This window comes from Dermacentor andersoni, chromosome 10 (assembly GCF_023375885.2).
Source record: "Dermacentor andersoni chromosome 10, qqDerAnde1_hic_scaffold, whole genome shotgun sequence".
NCBI classification, from domain to species: domain Eukaryota; kingdom Metazoa; phylum Arthropoda; class Arachnida; order Ixodida; family Ixodidae; genus Dermacentor; species Dermacentor andersoni.
The window spans coordinates 13141931-13164430 of NC_092823.1; the positions used below are offsets into that span (position 1 = coordinate 13141931).

The 22500-nt window shown below is 54.5% G+C and overlaps 2 non-coding genes and 2 pseudogenes across 2 annotated transcripts; 1 reads left to right on the forward strand and 3 right to left on the reverse strand.

The window, feature by feature from the left end:
- LOC126521077 (large subunit ribosomal RNA) overlaps window positions 1-3074 on the reverse strand; it is a 6345-nt pseudogene extending 3271 nt beyond the window's left edge.
- Window positions 3075-4220: 1146 nt separating this feature from the next.
- LOC126521088 (5.8S ribosomal RNA) lies at window positions 4221-4373 on the reverse strand. The gene has a single exon (XR_007597187.1). It is a non-coding gene; the product is annotated as a 5.8S ribosomal RNA (ribosomal RNA).
- Window positions 4374-5947: 1574 nt separating this feature from the next.
- On the reverse strand, window positions 5948-7762 carry LOC126521054 (small subunit ribosomal RNA). The gene has a single exon (XR_007597185.1). It is a non-coding gene; the product is annotated as a small subunit ribosomal RNA (ribosomal RNA).
- An 11595-nt stretch (window positions 7763-19357) lies between these two features.
- On the forward strand, window positions 19358-19526 carry LOC126521110 (U2 spliceosomal RNA; annotated as a pseudogene).
- The last annotated feature ends 2974 nt before the right edge of the window (window positions 19527-22500 follow it).

Here is a 22500-nt window from a genome sequence, read left to right on the forward strand (position 1 = left end):
ACCTACCTTTCGGACGGTTGTGTCGGCCTCCATGCTTGGATTACAGGGAGGCGCAACCCTCCCCGGCCTTAGGCACCACCTCTAGCATTGTGCTACGTCTGCCATTGACCGACGTGCACGGCCTCCTAGAAGCTGGATTACAGAGGGTCGCCACACCCTCCAGCGTCAGCTGCCAAGACGCAAGTGTACTCCTTACTAGATCACACGGTTTATGCTCACACACCGTGATGCCCCATCCATTTGGACGGGTGGAGAACCACCTGTGACTGGACCAACCACCCGAGCTCCGCTTGGATTACAGGACGGCGCTGGACGTCCCGCTCGTAGCATGGAAGTACCAAGCCACAACGCCTCCAAGAGAGTCATAGTTACTCCCGCCGTTTACCCGCGCTTTTTTGAATTTCTTCACGTTGACATTCAGAGCACTGGGCAGAAATCACATTGCGTCAGCACCGTCAACGGCCCTCGCAATGCTTTGTTTTAATTAGACAGTCGGATTCCCCCGGTCCGTGCCAGTTCTGAGTTGGCTGTTTTCTGCCGGCCGAAGCAAGAACCTCAGGCGCGAAGCCCACGGAAAATGCACAGCTGTGGCTTTCCACAGGAAGGTCCCGACGCTGGTCCGGGCTCGGCCGCACCGCTTTTTACGGCGGCGAGCCTCGCCCAGTCCCGGTGCAGTGCCGTTCCTGCTTCTGGACCCCAGCCCGACCGGCTCAGCCCTCAGAGCCAATCCTTTTCCCAAGGTTACGGATCCGTTTTGCCGACTTCCCTTACCTACATTGGTCTATCGACTAGAGGCTGTTCACCTTGGAGACCTGCTGCGGATGTGGGTACGGTCCGGCACGAAAATCACACTCCCTCACTCGGATTTTCAAGGGCCGACAGGAGCGCACCGGACAGCGCAAGAGCCGCACTGCTCTACGGAGCCACCGTCCCTATCTCGGGGTGAACCCATTCCAGGGACTCGATCTCCTTACAGAGAAAAGAAAACTCTTCCCGGGGCTCCCATCGGCGTCTCCGAGCTGGTTTGCGTTGCCGCACTGGGTCCCGAAGGACCGATCTCCGTAGCCGGGTTCGGGACTGTTAACCCGATTCCCTTTTGGTTGCAGCGGGGCGTCTCCGATTCACAGACTGAGCTGCACAAACGCGCCCGCTTCTGAAAGGATTTCTCCTTTCCCTAAGGACCGACTGACCCATGTTCAACTGCTGTTCACATGGAACCCTTCTCCACTTCAGTCCTCAAGGTTCTCACTTGAGTATTTGCTACTACCACCAAGATCTGCACCAGCGGCGGCTCCAGGCGGGCTCACGCCCGACACCTTCAACGCCCACCGCTGCGGCCCTCCTACTCGTCGCGGCTTAGCACCCCCACATTTCGTGCTTTTCTGCCGGCGACGGCCGGGGATAGGCGCGACGCTAGAGCGCCATCCATTTTCGGGGCTAGTTGCTTCGGCAGGTGAGTTGTTACACACTCCTTAGCGGATTCCGACTTCCATGGCCACCGTCCTGCTGTCTTAAGCAACCAACACCCTTCATGGGTTCTCATGAGCGTCCCGACTCGGGCGCCTTACCCCGGCGTTTGGTTCATCCCACAGCGCCAGTTCTGCTTACCAAAAGTGGCCCACTTGGCACTCTCATCGCAGCGGGAGGCCTCAACCCAGAAGGCCTCCCGTACACCCATTGAAAGTTTGAGAATAGGTTGAGGACGTTTCGACCCCAATGCCTCTAATCATTCGCTTTACCAGGTGTGACTGCTCTCCCATCGAGCGCCAGCTATCCTGAGGGAAACTTCGGAGGGAACCAGCTACTAGATGGTTCGATTGGTCTTTCGCCCCTATACCCAGGTCGGACGATCGATTTGCACGTCAGAATCGCTTCGGACCTCCACCAGAGTTTCCTCTGGCCTCGTCCTGCCCGGGCATAGTTCACCATCTTTCGGGTGCCAACGTGTGCGCTCTCGCTCCGCCCCGGCGACGAGTGAGCGCCTGGGACGGGCCGTTGCTGCTCCCTTTTTCGGACCCCTGTGCGGTCCGGGATCGCAACGCAGCCCGCAAGGGGCCTTCACGTTTCATTGCGCCATTGGGTTTCGAGAGACCCATTGACTCGCGCACATGTTAGACTCCTTGGTCCGTGTTTCAAGACGGGTCGGGTGGGTTACCGACCTACTCGCCGCAAACCACGATAGCGCCTCCGCGGGAGAATTGCCCCGCTCGCAGCGGCTTCTCGCCGGCCAACCCGCCGCCACGGGACCAACCCGGACGACAGGAGACGACAAGCTTGCCCAGCGGGTTCTCCGCTCCGTTTCCGGAGGGCGTCATCGTTCGGGCCTCCCGACAGCCGGGAGAAGCCCATGGGGCCTGGACGGGGTGACGAACTTCTCGTGCACGGCGAGGTATAACTCCCGCGTGCCGTCCCCGAAGGGACGGGCAGGTCACCTCCATAGCCGGACTCAAAGTCGTACTTTTCCCATTGACCCGCGTCCGTCGCGGCGTTCTACCGGCGGTGGGAAGTGCGCACCCTGGAGACCGCGTCTGCGTGCCAGCAGCCGGAACAGCCCCCCGAAGGGGGCCGTTTACCCGACGCCGCCGGCTCCGCGGTCTTCCGGAGACTGAATCCCACCGCTTTCGAGCTTCGAGGGCCCACCCGTTTTACTCTAAGCGGTTTCACGTACTCTTGAACTCTCTCTTCAAAGTTCTTTTCAACTTTCCCTCACGGTACTTGTGAACTATCGGTCTCTCGGTCGTATTTAGCCTTAGATGGAGTTTACCACCCACTTAGGGCTGCACTCTCAAGCAACCCGACTCACGGGAGGCTTCATCCCGGGCGCGCAACGGCGGAGACGGGCCTGGCACCCACTCTGGGACAAGCCCCTGTCAGGGGGACTTGCACCGTCGCAAACACCCGAGAACGTCGCCTCCCATACACCACATTTCCCGACCGCCTGCAAGGACGGGGGATTCGGTGCTGGGCTCGGTCCCGTTTCGCTCGCAGCTACTCGGGGAATCCCTGTTGGTTTCTTTTCCTCCGCTTAGTGATATGCTTAAATTCAGCGGGTTGTCTCGCCTGATCTGAGGTCGACAACGGATACATCGCTTTCGCCCATTCCAGCACGACCGAGTACGACGCCCTGCCACGTCCTTACGGACGAGGCTGGCAGGCGGCACAACGCCTGCGCGCGTGCGTCATACGAGCGGTATGCCGAAAAGGACTCGACACGTTCGAAAACCCAGCGCCAACCGAGTGCGACGCCCTACCACGTCCTTCGCCCAACACGGAGCTACTTATAGACGAGGCTGGCAGGCGGTGAACCGCCTGCGCGCGTGCGGCGCACGAGCAGTTGCGTGGTAAGCGACCGTGTCTGAAGCCCAAACACCACCGAGGCAAAGATCGCCTTAGCAGCGCGCCGCTTCAGCGGGCACCGCAGGGGCGACTAAAACCTGGCGGGAGGCATCGTCTCGTGTAGCGTCGCCCCTGCCCCAACTGGAGTGGCCCAGTCTTTAGGGGACAGAGACTGCGAAGCACTTGGACCGACGGCGGACTACGACGGAACGCTTCAGCTCGGCCAACGGGGCACCCACGCTCTCGAAGGAGACATTTTCCGTTTCGCGGCAATTCTCCGCCGTGCCGTGACTCTTCTCGCTCGCAGACTGCGCTGTCGCGTCGAACCGCTTTCGGGGGCCACCCTTCTCCTCCCCGCTCCTCGCAAGAATCTGCCGATTCCCATTCCTGCGACGAAGCCCGGAAGGGCGCCCACACAACTGCGGTGACGTGAACGAGCGACCAGCTCTGGAGCTCGACGTACTTCGAAGGCAAACAGCGCAAATTGCGATCGCGCTGGCTTTGCGCACGGCGCGGGAATCGGCCGGCGTTTCATTCCCACGTTTTCCGTGCACGCAAGCGTGCGCTTCCGACTCTCTCGCAAACGTGCGCGCTACATGGCAACAGACGTTCGCGCCTCGTGCTTGGACCGCTCTTTCCCTGCAGGTATCCGACTCCATCCTGCGGCGGTCTTGCTAGAGGCGCGCACTCGTCACGCTGCAGTAGTAATGCCTCGTTTCCGTCTTTTCGAAGAATTGGCACAACGGTTTGCCACCGTCTCCCTCTCGTGAGGCCGCTGGCGCGTGGCTTTAGCGCTCAACGTACTGTCCATGATGCCGACGCGGTCAAAACGAGTCGACGGACGCACGTTCCCTGTGCGCCGAAGTCTCTCTTGATATGTGATCCGACCCTCAGACAGACGAAGCCAAGGGAAGACCCAAGGCCGCAATGTGCGTTCAAAGAATCAGTGCTCAGTGTGTCCTGCAATTCACACCAAGTCTCGCAGCTGGCTGCGTTCTTCATCGACCCGAGAACCGAGTGATCCACCGCTTAGAGTCGTGAAAAATAGTTTGTTCAATTCAGTACAGTACAACCAGGGTTTTAGGCACGTGGCGTCTCCCTGTGTGTGGTTTCGAAGAGCGCCTTTCGGCGTGCGCTCCTCCAGTCTCGCTCTTTCGGCGGCCGCGTCTCAGCAGCTGAAAGCCTAATGGCACTCCACTCCTGCTACTCGCGCGTGTGTTTTGCGCCCACGCCTTCCTCGCTTGCCCTCGAGGTAGCTTATGCCGTTTGCGCGCACTCGAAGCCGGTTTTACCTGCCATCCAACCACCGGACCCGTGTGTCTCGTGTGCACGTTCACATCGCTCCACTAAAAATTGCAAAGAGCGACAGAGCCATGATTAGGGCTAAGCCGCTGTGGAGTCTTTAACGGCTACACGGCCACGGGCAGGGCTTCACCCCCATCGACGTGCTTCGCTTCAGTCAGCAGTAGGTTCATAGAAGGGCCTCAAACACACACACACTTTCGCATCGGCAGATCGCCGCAGCATAACCGCTGTTGATCCAACAGCCTACTTGAGACGAAAGACAAGAGCCCGGCGCGCGTACTCGCGCAGCTCTCCAAAACCACTCGGCCAGTGCCAGGGACGGCTCCCTGCGCCGGCGCCACAACAAGTCTACTTGAGGCGGAAGACGAAGCCAGCAAGGGCCTGGCCGCAAGTGCGTTCGAATCCGGGACTACAGTCCCTCGTCTGTCCGTACTTCCTCTTTCGACGTGCGGCGCCTTCCCAAAGCGCACAAGTCCGCTAACCGCAGAACGCTTCCGACGTAGCAAAGCCGCGTTTCCTTCGGTACTTCGCAGCAACGCCGCCTTTCCCTCGGCGGCGGGCGAATAGCCTGCAGACGTCGTCGCATTAAACCGCGATCTCGACACCTCGCGCGTCACGAGCAGGAGCCGACCGGCAGCCTCCGGCCCTTTCGGACTCGGTGGCATTTGCCGCGGAGGACGGGAGAGCACTTTAGGCCACGGTTCCTTCCGTACTTGGCAGCCGCACCCTCATACCGACAGTTCCATGACCGACCGAGCGCCACACCGTTCCTTTAGTACTTGGGCGGCAACAAAGTCGGGTCGTTACTCCATACTCGCCGCAGGAAGCGACCGGCAGCCGCCAGACTTTTCAGACTCGGCAGCGTTTGCCGCGGAGGACGGGAGAGCGCTCGCACCACGGTTCCGTGTGTGTACTAAGCGGCAGCGGCATTAGCTCTCGACCGTCAGTTCCTTGACCGACCGCACGCTTCGCCGTTCCCCTCGTACTGGGCAAAGCAGCAGGTCGGGTCGTCTTACTCCCATTCCGCGCAAGAGCGCCAAAGCGGACAGAAAGCCCACCCAGTGTGCGTTACGCCGTTTCTACCCGCGGGCGCGGCCAAGCCAACCGTCCAAGGTTGCAGCCGGCGTCCACTGGGCGCAACAAATTTGGCACGGGGCGCCCCTCAAAATTCAGGCAGTCCCCGGCATGTTCGGGTATAGCCGTCCCCGCGTCCAAGCGGGGCCAGCGGCGGAAAGCGTCGGGCGCAGCGAGCTGCTTCACCCACACGGGGTAGAAACAATGGCGCTCGCCACCCTTCACAATCCGGTAATGATCCTTCCGCAGGTTCACCTACGGAAACCTTGTTACGACTTTTACTTCCTCTAAATGATCAAGTTTGGTCATCTTTCCAACAGACCGGCGCAACCGAAAGGCCGCGCCGGACATCGGTCCGAAGACCTCACTAAATCATTCAATCGGTAGTAGCGACGGGCGGTGTGTACAAAGGGCAGGGACGTAATCAACGCGAGCTTATGACTCGCGCTTACTGGGAATTCCTCGTTCAAGGGGAACAATTGCAAGCCCCTATCCCAATCACGAAAGAAGTTCCACGGGTTACCCAGTCTTTTCAGACAGGGATAAAGACACGCTGCTTCCTTCAGTGTAGCGCGCGTGCGGCCCCGGACATCTAAGGGCATCACAGACCTGTTATTGCTCTGTTTCGTGCGGCTAGGAGCCGCTTGTCCCTCTAAGAAGGTTGTAAGGTGCTGGGAACCCCGCACCTATTTAATAGGCTAGAGTCTCGTTCGTTATCGGAATTAACCAGACAAATCGCTCCACCAACTAAGAACGGCCATGCACCACCATCCACCGAATCAAGAAAGAGCTCTCAATCTGTCAATCCTCCCAGTGTCCGGGCCGGGTAAGTTTTCCCGTGTTGAGTCAAATTAAGCCGCAGGCTCCACTCCTGGTGGTGCCCTTCCGTCAATTCCTTTAAGTTTCAGCTTTGCAACCATACTTCCCCCGGAACCCAAACACTTTGGTTTCCCGGAAGCTGCCCGCCGAGTCATTTGAGTAACTCAGGCGGATCGCTGGTTGGCATCGTTTATGGTCAGAACTAGGGCGGTATCTGATCGCCTTCGAACCTCTGACTTTCGTTCTTGATCAAAGAAAACATTCTTGGCAAATGCTTTCGCAGTAGTTCGTCTTGCGACGGTCCAAGAATTTCACCTCTAGCGCCGCAATACGAATGCCCCCGTCTGTCCCTCTTAATCATTACCTCGTATTCCAAAAACCAACAGAACAGAAACGAGGTCTTGTTCTATTATTCCATGCAAGTTTATTCAGGCGACTCGCCTGCGTTGAGCACTCTAATTTTTTCAAAGTAAAAGCACCGGCCTTCTCGAGGCACACAATGAAGTGCACCAAGAAAGGACCGGCATGATGTTCAGTCCGAGCCGTCGCATCGGGTAGATGCACTACTCGTCTGGAACTGAGATCCAACTACGAGCTTTTTAACCGCAGCAGCTTTAGTATACGCTATTGGAGCTGGAATTACCGCGGCTGCTGGCACCAGACTTGCCCTCCAATTGATCCTCGTTAAAGGATTTAGAGTGTACTCATTTCAATTACGGGGCCTCAAAAGAGTCCCGTATTGTTATTTTTCGTCACTACCTCCCCGTGCCGGGAGTGGGTAATTTGCGCGCCTGCTGCCTTCCTTGGATGTGGTAGCCGTTTCTCAGGCTCCCTCTCCGGAATCGAACCCTGATTCTCCGTTACCCGTAACAACCATGGTAAGCAAGTAACCTACCATCGAAAGTTGATAAGGCAGACACTTGAAAGAAACGTCGCCGGCTCGTGGCCATGCGATCAGCACAAAGTTATCCAGAGTCACCACACAATACGGGCCGAAACCCGATCGATCTTGGTCTAATAAAAGCACCCGTCGCCCAAAGGGCTTCAGGCTCACTGCATGTATTAGCTCTAGAATTGCCACAGTTATCCAAGTAGGAAGAAACGATCTAAGGAACCATAACTGATTTAATGAGCCATTCGCGGTTTCGCCTTATTTCGGCATGTACTTAGACATGCATGGCTTAATCTTTGAGACAAGCATATGATTACTGGCAGGATCAACCAGGTAATCGTTCAACTGCGCGTCCAGCCTTTCAAGCAGGCCGGACGCCGTTTTTGCGATGCCGAGGCCACCTTCAGGCGCCCCAACACGCTTCGTTCTCGCAAAGGGTAGCACTTTGCACAGTCCGAGACGACGGCGTTCGAGCTCGCAACGGCGCCCTCCCCGCAGGGCCGGGTATCGCCACGCGGCAAGAAGCACGCAACATTCTCGATAGACCGGTTGTGTCGACTCGATCGCGGCTTGCGGTTTCTCTCGAGCCCGCAGCACTGGTGGACCGACCGACACTTGCAACGTAGCCGAGACGGCAAAGCCGCTAGGCGACGGGTCACGCCCGCGCCTTCGGCGCTTTCGTATTTGATTCGTCCGAGGACGATGCGGAACACACTTCGATATCGTGGAAAAAGCGTCGTCCGACAACCAGCCCCTAACGCATCAAGCGGATGAGGCTGCAGACGTCAGCTGTGGGATCCACGGGAGCGATACCGGGGACACGCTTGACGGGCACGAAGCCCGCCGCATATCAAACACCCAGGTCGCTTTGGGGGCGACTGCTCTCTGGGACCCCCATATAATAGCAGCGATAAGTACCCAGACCTCCATGGGGCCGTACTCGTGCCACTTTCGACGAGCGTTTGGCGAAAATCGTGCCGCCTCGTAACGCCGCGAGCAAGATTGAAAGCTTACGTCGGCAGCACAATGCCGAAGTCGTGAAAGCGCAGCGCGTCCACCGAATGCGCGAACGGCAATTTCTCGCCAATGGCCAGTACGGTTTCCTGCACAATTGCCTGTCTGTCGCCCTACGGGGCCCCCGGCCGATCGATTCGAGGCACGCTAGCACGGCCCCTTCGCCATTTCCGAGCACGAGTGCGAACAGTGCGGGCGGCGTGCTCGACGCCCCGGCTGACGTCGTTTCGGACTTTGTCTCTTCGCGTGCTCGCGGCAACGCCGCGGCCAACGACGACGTCTGCGCGGTTCTTTGCCGGTTCCCGGCGTGCTACAGTGCAGCCCTCTGCAGGGTGACACCGGCTCCGTCGTGGCCGTGCGGCGGCTTGTACGCAAAAGTTGCGTCAAAGGCGTCGCGCTCGCGCCGCCCCGGCACACGCGGTTTCGGACTTTGTCTCTTCCAGCGCTCGCGTAGTCGTGGGCACGATTGTCGACGTCGCAACGGTGCGCGGACACCGCCACGAGCACGCGCAAGACGAAAATCGCACTACGGTACAATGTCGGCCGGGGCCGTACGGCCCCTTACAGTAGCAGCGATAAGTGCCCAGACCTCCATGGGGCCGTACTCGTGCGACGCGGCGGCGTACTGCGCCGAGCCGAGCGCCAATATTTGGCTTTTGCAGGGCGGATTCGAGCTCTGGCGATCGCCGCGGTACCGCCGCTCACCGATTCAAGGCACGCTAGCGCGGCCCCTTCGCCATTTCCGAGCACGCGTGCGAACAGTGCGGGCGGCGTGCTCGACGCCCCGGCTGACGTCGTTTCGGACTTTGTCTCTTCGCGTGCTCGCGGCAACGCCGCGGCCAACGACGACGTCTGCGCGGTTCTTTGCCGGTTCCCGGCGTGCTACAGTGCAGCCCTCTGCAGGGTGACACCGGCTCCGTCGTGGCCGTGCGGCGGCTTGTACGCAAAAGTTGCGTCAAAGGCGTCGCGCTCGCGCCGCCCCGGCACACGCGGTTTCGGACTTTGTCTCTTCCAGCGCTCGCGTAGTCGTGGGCACGATTGTCGACGTCGCAACGGTGCGCGGACACCGCCACGAGCACGCGCAAGACGAAAATCGCACTACGGTACAATGTCGGCCGGGGCCGTACGGCCCCTTACAGTAGCAGCGATAAGTGCCCAGACCTCCATGGGGCCGTACTCGTGCGACGCGGCGGCGTACTGCGCCGAGCCGAGCGCCAATATTTGGCTTTTGCAGGGCGGATTCGAGCTCTGGCGATCGCCGCGGTACCGCCGCTCACCGATTCAAGGCACGCTAGCGCGGCCCCTTCGCCATTTCCGAGCACGCGTGCGAACAGTGCGGGCGGCGTGCTCGACGCCCCGGCTGACGTCGTTTCGGACTTTGTCTCTTCGCGTGCTCGCGGCAACGCCGCGGCCAACGACGACGTCTGCGCGGTTCTTTGCCGGTTCCCGGCGTGCTATAGTGCAGCCCTCTGCAGGGCGACACCGGCTCCGTCGTGTCCGTGCGGCGGCTTGTACGCAAAAGTTGCGTCAAAGGCGTCGCGCTCGCGCCGCCCCGGCACACGCGGTTTCGGACTTTGTCTCTTCCAGCGCTCGCAACCATGTCGGGGCCGACGCCGACGACAGCGTGGTGTTTCAACGATTGCCGGCGTGACACAATGCAGCTGCGTGCGGGATGCCAGCGATTCCGTCGTGTCCGTGCGGCGGCTTGTACGCAAAAGTTGCGTCAAAGGCGTCGCGCTCGCGCCGCCCCGGCACACGCGGTTTCGGACTTTGTCTCTTCCAGCGCTCGCGTAGTCGTGGGCACGATTGTCGACGTCGGAACGGTGCGCGGACACCGCCACGAGCACGCGCAAGACGAAAATCGCACTACGGTACAATGTCGGCCGGGGCCGTACGGCCCCTTACAGTAGCAGCGATAAGTGCCCAGACCTCCATGGGGCCGTACTCGTGCGACGCGGCGGCGTACTGCGCCGAGCCGAGCGCCAATATTTGGCTTTTGCAGGGCGGATTCGAGCTCTGGCTATCGCCGCGGTACCGCCGCTCACCGATTCAAGGCACGCTAGCGCGGCCCCTTCGCCATTTCCGAGCACGCGTGCGAACAGTGCGGGCGGCGTGCTCGACGCCCCGGCTGACGTCGTTTCGGACTTTGTCTCTTCGCGTGCTCGCGGCAACGCCGCGGCCAACGACGACGTCTGCGCGGTTCTTTGCCGGTTCCCGGCGTGCTATAGTGCAGCCCTCTGCAGGGCGACACCGGCTCCGTCGTGTCCGTGCGGCGGCTTGTACGCAAAAGTTGCGTCAAAGGCGTCGCGCTCGCGCCGCCCCGGCACACGCGGTTTCGGACTTTGTCTCTTCCAGCGCTCGCGTAGTCGTGGGCACGATTGTCGACGTCGGAACGGTGCGCGGACTACGCCACGAGCACGCGCAAGCCGAAAATCGCACTACGGTACAATGTCGGCCGGGGCCGTACGGCCCCTTACAGTAGCAGCGATAAGTGCCCAGACCTCCATGGGGCCGTACTCGTGCGACGCGGCGGCGTACTGCGCCGAGCCGAGCGCCAATATTTGGCTTTTGCAGGGCGGATTCGAGCTCTGGCGATCGCCGCGGTACCGCCGCTCACCGATTCAAGGCACGCTAGCGCGGCCCCTTCGCCATTTCCGAGCACGCGTGCGAACAGTGCGGGCGGCGTGCTCGACGCCCCGGCTGACGTCCTTTCGGACTTTGTCTCTTCGCGTGCTCGCGGCAACGCCGCGGCCAACGACGACGTCTGCGCGGTTCTTTGCCGGTTCCCGGCGTGCTATAGTGCAGCCCTCTGCAGGGTGACACCGGCTCCGTCGTGTCCGTGCGGCGGCTTGTACGCAAAAGTTGCGTCAAAGGCGTCGCGCTCGCGCCGCCCCGGCACACGCGGTTTCGGACTTTGTCTCTTCCAGCGCTCGCAACCATGTCGGGGCCGACGCCGACGACTGCGTGGTGTTTCAACGATTGCCGGCGTGACACAATGCAGCTGCGTGCGGGATGCCAGCGATTCCGTCGTGGCGGTGCGGCGGCTTGTACGCAAAAGTTGCGTCAAAGGCGTCGCGCTCGCACCGCCCCGGCACACGTGGTTTCGGACTTTGTCTCTTCGAGCGCTCGCAGCGATGTCGAGGCGATCGCTTACGTCTGCACGGTTTGCGGTGTGCTACAATGCAGCAGTCTGCCGCACTACACCTCTTGGTTGCCGAGGCCAGCACGGCAATTTACTGAAGCGAGCGCATTGCGCCCAGGCGGCAGCGGACTTTGTTGCTTCGGGAGTGCTCTTGCTGTAAAATTTGAACGGCTGCAGCTGCGCGAAGCAAGTGTACCTATTTTCACTCTCTCTCTGTCTGCCTTTGAGGCGACTGTAATTTCACTTTAAACGCAACTGGAGGCGGGAGCAACCTGATGAGAGTAGGTGGACTTCGGTACATGTAATTTAGAAATTGCTTTCAAGCTTTGAGGACATACACCTTCGCGCCATCTGCTTTCCCCGTCTCTTTGGCACTTTATAGTATGTGCTGCATGCTCTGCATTCCAAAGAAACACGCCTGTCTCTCTCCCTCTCTCACGTTCTTCTTCTTTTTGTAGCTGCTGTTGTAGAAGATGCTATGCTCTTTAATCGCTGTAACATAGAGTGCTTGCACAAGCCAACAACTTTTGCGTGTTTTTTTTTTTTCTCTTCCCAAGACGTTTCTGCCATTATTCACTAACTCTCGTTCTTAGTATGCAATGGAGCGTTAGCTCGCGCCATCTACCTTTCTTTCTGTATTGCAAAGTCCGCAGGTTTTCCTAGTTCCGTACACAGATGGCGCCAATGCGTTTTGGCGCCAGGTTCGAACGACCTCGCTCTACTCGTGTTTGGCATTTGAATGTTTCAAAGGGGTTTGCGACAGGGGGTGGTTCTTGTGCAAGGCTGAGCTTTCCAGCTGCGTTTAAGCTATGCTAGCATGTGTGCGTATATATATATATATATATATATATATATATATATATATATATATATATAAATACACAAACACACACACACACACATGCATATATACATACACACACACGGTAATGGTAAAGATGATGAGGTAGCACTTTTTTTTTTTTTTACAATGCCTGTGTTTCAGATGGCGATCTTTCTCCCCTCTATGTTTCCGGTTGGAAGGAGTGTGCAGCGTTTTCTATATTTATTTTGTCATTCACTTCTATGTTGCTCGTCTTCGTACATGGGGCATGCTACCTAATTCTACCGGTCGATTCGACACGTTGCGATCCGTCCCGGCCTGTGCCGTATCAAAATTTTCAGTGGGCCTTGCGGTAAATAAAAAGAAATGAAGGAAATGCGCGTAGTATATTACAATTGCACACGGGCTTGAAACGAAGCCCTCAAGGAAGGTCACCTTGAGCGGTCGCATTCAGACGGAAGTAAGCATTCCCCTGGCGCGTTTTTTTTCCGCTCGCCTGTTCCGTTTTCTACGAGGTTGCCTTGGTTGGTTTCGCGTTACAAGCAAGCTTGCACTCGGGTCTCGTTTCTACGCGACAGCGTTTCGTTAACAGCGAAAGACTGAGGCGTTGCGAATTTCATCCGTGAGATAGGGAGCGTTGAGTCTGTACACAGGCTGAATTTTATAATATTGCCCACGCTGTTGCTGAGGTTACCCATGTCGGCAGGGCGCCCACAAGGCAGTAGTACAATGAAGTGAAGTGAAGGACATCGCTTCTCGGCCTTTTGGCTAAGAACTCTGCCCCAGGCCGGGAAGAACTTTCGACGAGTCACCACTGCTGCCCCGGAGGTCGCGTCGGGACCACGGCGGACCTCCAGGAGTCCACGAGAACCCATCGTCAAGGCACGGACCACCATCCTACCCACCTGCTCATCCGAGTGCCATCTGCTGGGCAGCGGAGGAACCCGGTGGGCCCCCGAGCGCCTGCCGTGCGGCCGATGTTCCCGGGAGCCAGCCTTGCTGCGAGCGCCCCCTGCCGTACCGCCGGCCAACCATCAACTCGGAGCGGAACCAGCACCACCTGCTGAGCCCGCCGACTACCAGTGTACAGCAGCGCTCAGCGCCAGCTGTACGGCACAAGTGGAAACCAGTTTCCGATACGAGTCTCGGAGGAGCTACGCCGGCAGCAGCATGGCAACGCCCCCCAGCACTGAGCATAGCAGTGAGACCCCTTTGAGGGAAAATTGTTTTTTGTTCGACGCTCCTGACGGAGACATTTCTATTGACGATCTTATCGACGCGGTAGAGCGAACAGCTGGGGAGGATAGCGTCTTGGCCCTACAGCATATGGGCGGGGCTAAATTTCTGGTGTGTACTCGCAATGCCACACAGGCGACTGCGTTAATGGTTGCAGAAGGATTCTTTATCAATGATGTTAAAGTGCCAGTCGACGCGGTCGGGCCACCAGTGACTTTTGTTAACGTCTATCGCTATCCCGTGTACTTGTCCGCGGAAGCTTTGTCATTTGCCTTACAACAATATGGCAAAATCAAAAGTGTATCATTTGCGAAGGCCAACAACCGGTCCAACAAATTAAACGGAGTACGTGTGGTAAGGATTGAGATGACCAGACCCATACCAAATTTTTTAACAGTTCAGGGATTCCGCATTATGTGCGAGTATCGGGGCATGCGCCGTGTTTGTGCACGCTGTGGGGACGGGTCCCACATGGCCAATACATGCACGGCCGCGTTTTGTAAACGTTGTGGCACTTTCGGGCACAGCGATGCAGAATGTGATGAACAATGCCGAAAATGCGGAGGACATCATAGCACGCGTGCGTGCTTTCGCAGCCGCACGTATACGAAATCGTACGCGGGGGCGGTGTCGGCACTCCCACAGACAGACGTAGCGGCAACGCGCGGCACACCATCGGAAAAAGAATTCCCAGCTTTACCGAAACCTTCCGGGCTACAAGTGCTTCAACCCCGCGTGATGAAGGCTCCAACCCCCCGACGGGACTTTTGGAATGGCGAAACGCCAAGCAACACCAGCAGCCAGGAACCATCGGGCAATGCAAGCACAGAAACAAACAAATCAACCAGCTCTGTTGATTCGACAGAGGGGAAAACAACCGAGGAACCCTCGCCATCTAGCTCCTCAGGAGACATGAGCGACACGACGACTGTCACTGATAGTGAAACGAATGCTGATCAAGAAAAGAACAAAACAACTGAATGCTGCGCGTCAGGACCGTGCCCCCAAGCGCCTGAACCTAACCCCACCACACAGGCCTCAAAACTAGTGAACGATAAACAGCCTTCTGGACCACAGATGACAAAGAAAACAAACTTAGAGGAACAACCGATCGTAAGCAGCGGACGCTACCGCGTGCCAGAGACAGAAGATCATCGCGGCATGCCTCCGCCCCCTTCCCCACAAGATACGTCGACGGCAGGCATGCAAATGACGGCAAACAAAGGTTCTATGACCCACCAGAGTAGGCAAGAAGAAAAAACGACGACAACCAATAATCCCTTAATGAACAAACCAAGACAACGATCTAGATCATTACGAAAAAACAGGAACCAAGAACAAGGTCGCGGCAAGCAAAACGAAAGCCCAAACACACAACGGCGAAAGAAAGAGGAGCTATCCAGTAGCGAAGGCGACGCTAAAACGGCAACACACAAAAAACCGAGGAAAACATCACCGGCAACCGAGAAATTTGATTCATCAGATAGCGACATGGAAGTATCGACGCAGAGTGGGAAAGGGGGAGAGGGCGCGGTCCTGTAAGCCGCTCCTCACACAATCAAAACAGAGTTATCGCGTAAGGCACCCCGCTACGACGTGAATGGGACGAAACCGCTCAAGCCACCACTAGCGGCAGATAAGATTGACGCTATTTACCACAACCGAAACTGTCAGGTGATGAGGAGTAAACGAAAGGGAAGAGAAATACGGACGTGGCAATGAACAATACGAACCACCGGTATACCACGAAAACCGACACAACTTTCAACCGCTTGTCGGTACCCTCCACCCCTTGTAAGACTGCTTTTCTTTCTCCTCTTCATTTTCTTTTTCTTTTGTTTCTCGCAATGGAATGCCTTCATTGCGCCTCGTTTAACGTTAGAGGATTGCGCAAACCCGATAAGCAAAGACAGCTTCTTTCCTTCGCCCGAGGAAAGGGCATTGACATTCTTTTTCTGCAAGAGACGAACATACGCACTCCACAAGAAGTGGTATCTTTTCGACAACAAAACGGAGTAGACGCTTTTTTTTCTCTCACGTGCTCCAAATCGTGTGGCACAGGTGTGGTTTTTGTGTCTGGGCGTTTCCGCAACAAGTCCTTTTGTACCTACGACACGAAGGGCCGCATCATATGCCTAGATATGTACGTGGGTAATCAAAAAATTCGAATAATCAACGTTTACGCCCCGGTCTCTCGCAACCTAACCAATGAGTTTTTTAAGGATCTCTGGGAATACATACCTACCAAGCTACCTTGTGTGTTGATGGGTGACTTCAACTGCGTCCTGGACGCCTATCGCGATATCAGAGGACCGGGGCAGGGGAAACCCCACCACCACGCAAGGGAATTACGCAAATTACTAGTATACTACAATTTATCAGACGCTTGGGTAGTAGCACACGGCAACTTGTTTGAGAGTACCCGCTCCTGTGGGTCGACACATTCTCGCCTCGACCGAGCCTATGTCTCTGCAGAACTACTCTCCGAGGTTTTGGACATTCATACCAGTAATGGCCCGGAAGGTTCCAAACCTTTCAGCGACCACAGACCCCTAAGTCTAAAGATCAAAGGACAGTGTGGGCCAGCGCCGCTACCAAACAGGTGGAGAATGGACGCCAACCTCACACGGGACCCTGAAGCATGCCAGATCATTAGACAGAACCTCGCAAAATACATGGCATCTTCTCCAGAAGATACAGACTGGGATGATCTGAAAAATCAATGGAAAGACATTCTAATAGACGCAGGAAGAAACAGAAAAGTGAATCTCACGGCCAAACTGAACGAAATTTCCAGACGGATCCTGATAATAGAAAGAGGGGGCGACCTAACCTTTTGTACACAAGAATATCTTAGCGACATGCGCGACAGATACCGAGAGATCATGAAAGAACTAAAACAGGGATTGAACCAACCAATGGGACTACAAGGACAGCAGTCCATAATTGCTGGAAGCATTCAGCACGAAGGCAATCAAACGAGAGCCAAGATCAACATTAGGCAAATACGCTCTCACAAGGGAAACATAATAACAGACCAGACAGCCATAGAAAAGATCTTCGTCGACCACTTCCAAGAAATCCTGCAAGAGAATGCAGACCAGCCCGAACCCACCACGTACTCGTGGTTACCCCGACTCCCACAACTCAAAGACGAAGACGCAAGTCTATTGTATGCACCCATTACAAAAGAAGAGGCCTTGCGGGTAATCCGCAGCATGAACAAAGAATCGGCCCCCGGACCGGACGGAATCCGTATTGGTTTTTACCATGAGTTCTTTCCCGAGATAGGTGAACGCCTAGTTAAAACACTGAATGACGTCATTACGAACCACAGAAAACCTGCATCTTTTACGCAGGGGAGAATTGTTCTTCTGCTCAAAGACAATGCTGACCCACTGGACGTCAATGCCTGGCGCCCAGTGACGTTACTCAATGCAGATTATAAGATCGCCACGTCCATACTAGCAAACAGATTAAGCGATATCACACCAACCATCATATCCGATTTCCAGGCAGCTGCAATCCCGGGCAGGTCCATTTTTGCGGCCTTGACCCTCACCCGTGATGTTTTCGCGTATGCCAAAACAAAACAGTACAAAGGCGCCTTTGTAACCCTCGACCAAGAAAAAGCCTTCGATAACGTGCGTCGGGCATATGTGTTTCAAGTTATGCAGGCTTTTGGCTTTCCACAAGAGTTCATTAACATCATCCGAACACTTTATCGCGACGCCCAAAGCGAGATCCTAATCAACAACAAAGTATCCAGAAGTTTTACCATAAACAAGGGAGTACGCCAAGGCTGCGCCTTATCACCCAGCTTGTTCGTATTAGCATTAGATCCCTTGTTGCGAAAAATCAGCGAAGACTCAAGGATCCGGGGCTTCCCATTACCGGGATCCAACGAAGTGAAAATCTCGGCATTTGCGGACGATATATCCCTTTTTATTAGAGATGAAAGCAGCTATAGAACAGCAATACACATTTTTAAGGAATACGCCACCCTCTCCGGCGCCAAAATAAACGAAAAAAAAAGCAAAGCACTCCGTTTTGGCTCCTTTTCCGAACGCGACCTACCTGACATACAGTTCTTGGAAGCGGTTAAAGTACTTGGCCTCTGGTTTGAAGCGGGCAACGTCTCGGAGAAAAGTTGGATAGATCCCCTCAATAAAGCACGAAAAGCAGCAGAGGAAATAACAACCCCGGAACTTAGTCTCATAGAAAAAGCAGAAACCATCAAGGCCAAGATGTGCGCACCCGCCTTTTATGTGGCGAGGATCACACGAATGCCCAGGTTAGTGGCCAAAAAACTGGAATCTATTATCAGTACATACTTGTGGCAAAAGAAAACCGCACCCCTACCCCGACGGATTCTACGGCTACCGAAACAGAGGGGGGGACTCACAATACCCAATATTGCCCAGACAGCAAGAATCCTAGCGGCTAAAACATTCGCAACACTACTAAACAGCGACCAGTACGTGGGCAGCACGGTGCTACGCTATTGGCTCAGCACACTGGATCGTTTAGTAACACCAGTCAAATGGCATGGCCCACGCGCCGAGCGGCCACTAGAATTTTATAAAGACGCAGTTCACACCTGTAAAGCTATTGAAGAATTGTGCCCGGACACCCCTATAGCAACTGTCAAGCCAGCTGAAGTCAATGCCGCCATAGCAATAACAGAACTGGAACTAGAGGAATCAACGAAAAGCACCCCGGCAAAATGGAAATGGTGGGCGCAGACGGACTTACCGGGACCATTACGAGACTTCGAATGGCAAAGAAGATGGGGCGTACTACCCACGAAAACACGACTAGAACACCTGGGAATAACTGAAACAGACCGGTGCCCCAACTGAGATCAACCAGAAACCCAAAAACATGCCCTCACGGAGTGCGGACCGGCCAAAGCGGTCTGGAGGGTAGCAAGCAACACATTCAAATGCAGATTACTCCATCAGGTGACCAAGAAATCCCGATTTGAGAAGCTTTTGACACTTGTAATCATGTTTTGTATCTGGAAAAGAAGAGGACTAGCTGAGTTGAAGAGGCGCCCGCAAAGAGCCGTCTACCCCGTTCTAAAATATACGCGGATATGGATGAAAAGGATTCTATCCAAAGAGCTCGCTAGAAATGGAGTAGACCAGTTTCTTCGAAGGTGGCACACACGGTTCTGGAGGATCAAAAACGACCAAATCATAGCGCCCATGAGCCATGTCTAAAATCAGGCATGCATGCCCCCCTCCTAGCGATACAATACTCTCGCAGCTAGGAGATACGCTCCAAGCAAACAAACATAATGTAGATAACAATTATACAAGAAGGGAGTAATCTACGAACACCACAGGGAAAGAAGCCAGTCTTGATGAGAAAATGTAGTTAAACGACGTGAATTCCTGGTTTATAGACAACCAACCCCAAGAAGTCTGGTATTGTGATTCGCCTACGTGCATGCTGTCAAGGGTACAAACCACACAGTGTATTGTCGGTGATCCTCTGTTTATACATTGTGTAAATTGCATTTATTAGCAAAGAACTATGTTAACAAACCTTTCGCGAAAAAATTTACTCTTGTATATACCACAATCATATGCATTGTATATATCATCGTACGCATGGATTGTCCATTTTGCTGTAAGTCATGTGATTCAGTACACTGTGCATTAGACTGATGTACATAGTTTTTGACATGAGAGTAACATGTTAATAAAAATTCCCTGTGTGTAGTATCTGTTCTTATCAGCTTAATATCTGATACGGGTTCTATATGGACCCACGATATTAAACCTATTTTTGGAAGTTGGCGGAGTGCTTGAAGCCTGCTTCACCTCCGCCGCAGGTCGGCCCGGTATTGCACTACCTCCGGGATCGGCCCCGCTCACTTAGGTGAGACTTCATTCAATCAAAATGAAGAGCACAAGCTCAACGCGAGCACTGACTTGACACGCACCATTCCTATACTACACGCAACGATGCCGGTTCGCGGACCACGAGAGTAATTAAACTGCCACTCCATCTGTGTGTAGCGTCGCACTTGTTGCGTCGCAAATGGGACAGCCGCTCCAGCAAATTTCTAGTTATGGGCTTCGAGAAAAATTAATGAAAGCAAAAGAAAGAACCAGAATTCCTATTTGTCCGATGTCTCTGAATGATTGTCTCCTGTAAAGAGCCACTTGGGGGGATGGGGGGTAGGATTAGCCGTGGGGTTCGCAATCAATATGAATCCCACTCAAAGCCAACACTGGATTTTGGAGTTCACTATCGCTTGGATCCGTAAACCACCGCGCCCACGCAAGCTCGCCCTGCCGCCGAAATCCGCTGCCCAAGTGGAAGAAAGATTCCCTATGAAAGAAAAATAGAGTGCCCGATTTCTGGCAACTACTGTGCAGCCTTTGTGTACACATTTTCGCAGCAGTGGGACCGAGCGCCTCGAAAACAAACTTGTCGTATGCCCGAATGTGGCGAAATATATTCAAGGGTTAAAAGGTGCCTCATCTTTCTAACCTGTATGTTACGAAGACCTGTTGCTACCTTTTCATCATGAACATCATCATCATCATCATCCTGGCTACGCCCACTGCAGGGCAAAGGCATCTCCCATGATCCTCCAAGTACCCCGGTCAGGTGCCGATTGTCGCCATGTAGTCCCTAATCTAATCTGCCCTCCTACCTTTCTGCCACCCCCTGCTACGCTTCCCTCCTCTCGGAATTCAGTCTGTAACCCTTAATGGCCACCGGTTATCTTCCCCCCAGATTGCATGCCCTGCGCATGCCCATTTGTTTTTCCTGGTTTAAACTTTGGTGTCATTAACGAGCGTTTGTTCTCGCACACCCCAATCTGCTCTATTCCGATCCCCCCGTGACGCCACACCCATCATCCTTCTTTCCAGAGCCCGTTGCGTCGCCCTCAGTTACCCTTCGGTAATCCTCAAAGCTTTTTGTTGGGACACTCGTGGCATCTTTCTCGTTTAATGAAGTCAAATTTTTTTCAGTTTTGGGGGAAAACTCAATGAGCTAGGCGCGATTGTGTCCCTGGCGCCGCTCTCAACAAGATGGCGGCGCCCATGCTTTTTGCCTGCAGGTTCGGCCCTACGCAGAACACGCCTGCCGGGCAGTGTAGCCACGTTGAAGGGGCAAAGCGTAGTGCAGTGAAGCGCTTGCTCGGGCGAAAAACGCAAATATGAGCCAAACAGGAATTTCCATTATTGGAAATTCCAGTTCAGTTTGCGCATTGCGTTCGCCTAAGGTAAAGAACACAAATGCGAGTGCCACAGCAGTCAAGTCAAAGCTTAGGATTGCGTACCATTTTTTTTTTTTTTTTTTTTTCGTGCCTTTTACTCCTGGCCTGCGTGGCCCTAGCGCGCATGCACACGAAAGTAATGAAATGGTGAAAACACGAAATAATGCGGTGCGGCTGTATCATATCTATTTTGTGCGCTTTGTTCTTTGTGGACTACAGCGGTGTGCGTCATGAGAAAGTTTCGGTGCCCTTCTTGGGTGACCAGTGAAGCTATATTTAAAACCACATTGATTTGTACGGTTATTGCTACAAACTGCGTGTGGGTGTTTTTCTTTTTCGCTGCCAACGATGGGTTATCGCAACCGCGATCGGTTCTGCTGCTACGCTAGACGCGTGCTTGCCAACGGTTGGCTCTATACGCGACCCGCGACGCGTGGTCGGCACATTCAAGCAGTCAATTGCAAACCGTTCCAAGAAAAAGGATGTACTCCACTTGCCACCTAGTTCGACGATTGTACTTTCTGACCCTCGAGGAAGCGCCGCCATCCCACGTTTTCTATAATACGATAAGATTCAGAGCGACCGCGACCACTTGTCTTTGTCAATATCTCGGAAACGCTTTCTTTTTCTTTTTTTTTTAAATCCAGATACTCAGACGCGCCCGTGTTCACGCGCACTTGCTCTCTCCGATAAGCAGGGAAGCTCGGTTGGGGTGGTGTCGGGCCTTGCGCATGCGCTGCTGAGCTCGTCGCTTCGCCGGCCGGTCGATGCTGGCGCGGTACTGGTAATGAACTTCGACGTGCATGGTGAAACGTCACTTTGTATTGCCACTGTAGACTAGCAATGCAATGTGTTTGCGAGCGATTGGATAAATGAGAAAGCGTGCACTGTCTACAGTTTATGCCCCTCTAGAGTAGTGGAAATGTTGCTCCAAGTGTTAGGTTTGTAATTTGCGCCTACGAACATGAACTAAACAAAGAAAATGGTCTGCAGCCGCCTTCGCTTCATAAAATTCCCGTACGAAGAAATTTCCGTGCGCGAATGAGAGAGCAAAAGAGAGAAACCATGCTAAGAAGAATGGCTGCCTTTTACGTGATCTCGCGCATGAAACCAGACGATGGATTAATTTTAGCCGTTCATTTTGATTTGCCGAATGTAAACCGGAACACTTTCTCCACGCGGTCTTCAGATTTGAATGGCAATCAATCACATCCTTTCTTTTTTTTTTTTTTTTTTTTCTGTTTCTTTCTATCTGGAACCGAAAGAATTCAGAACGCCATTTCAATCTTAGATTCGATTAGATATCGTGACTGGTATGCTGAAATATCACGCCTTATCTGGTGTTAACCTTCTTGATCACGGCAATAAAAAATCGCCAGTTCCCGAACTTTAATCGCGCCGAAGATGAACCGATATGCTGGATTCTTATTGTCATGATTTTATAGAAAGCGCTGGTTCTATGGCTAGCTTTGAGGAAAAGAAAAACATCGTTCAGGAATGTATAACTCTAAACAACTAAAAAAAAAAATCTGCCGGCAATTGGTACTACAACGAGAGTACTGAGAATACTGGAAAAGATGAAATCCAATCATGCTGAACTGAACTGAAATTATTTC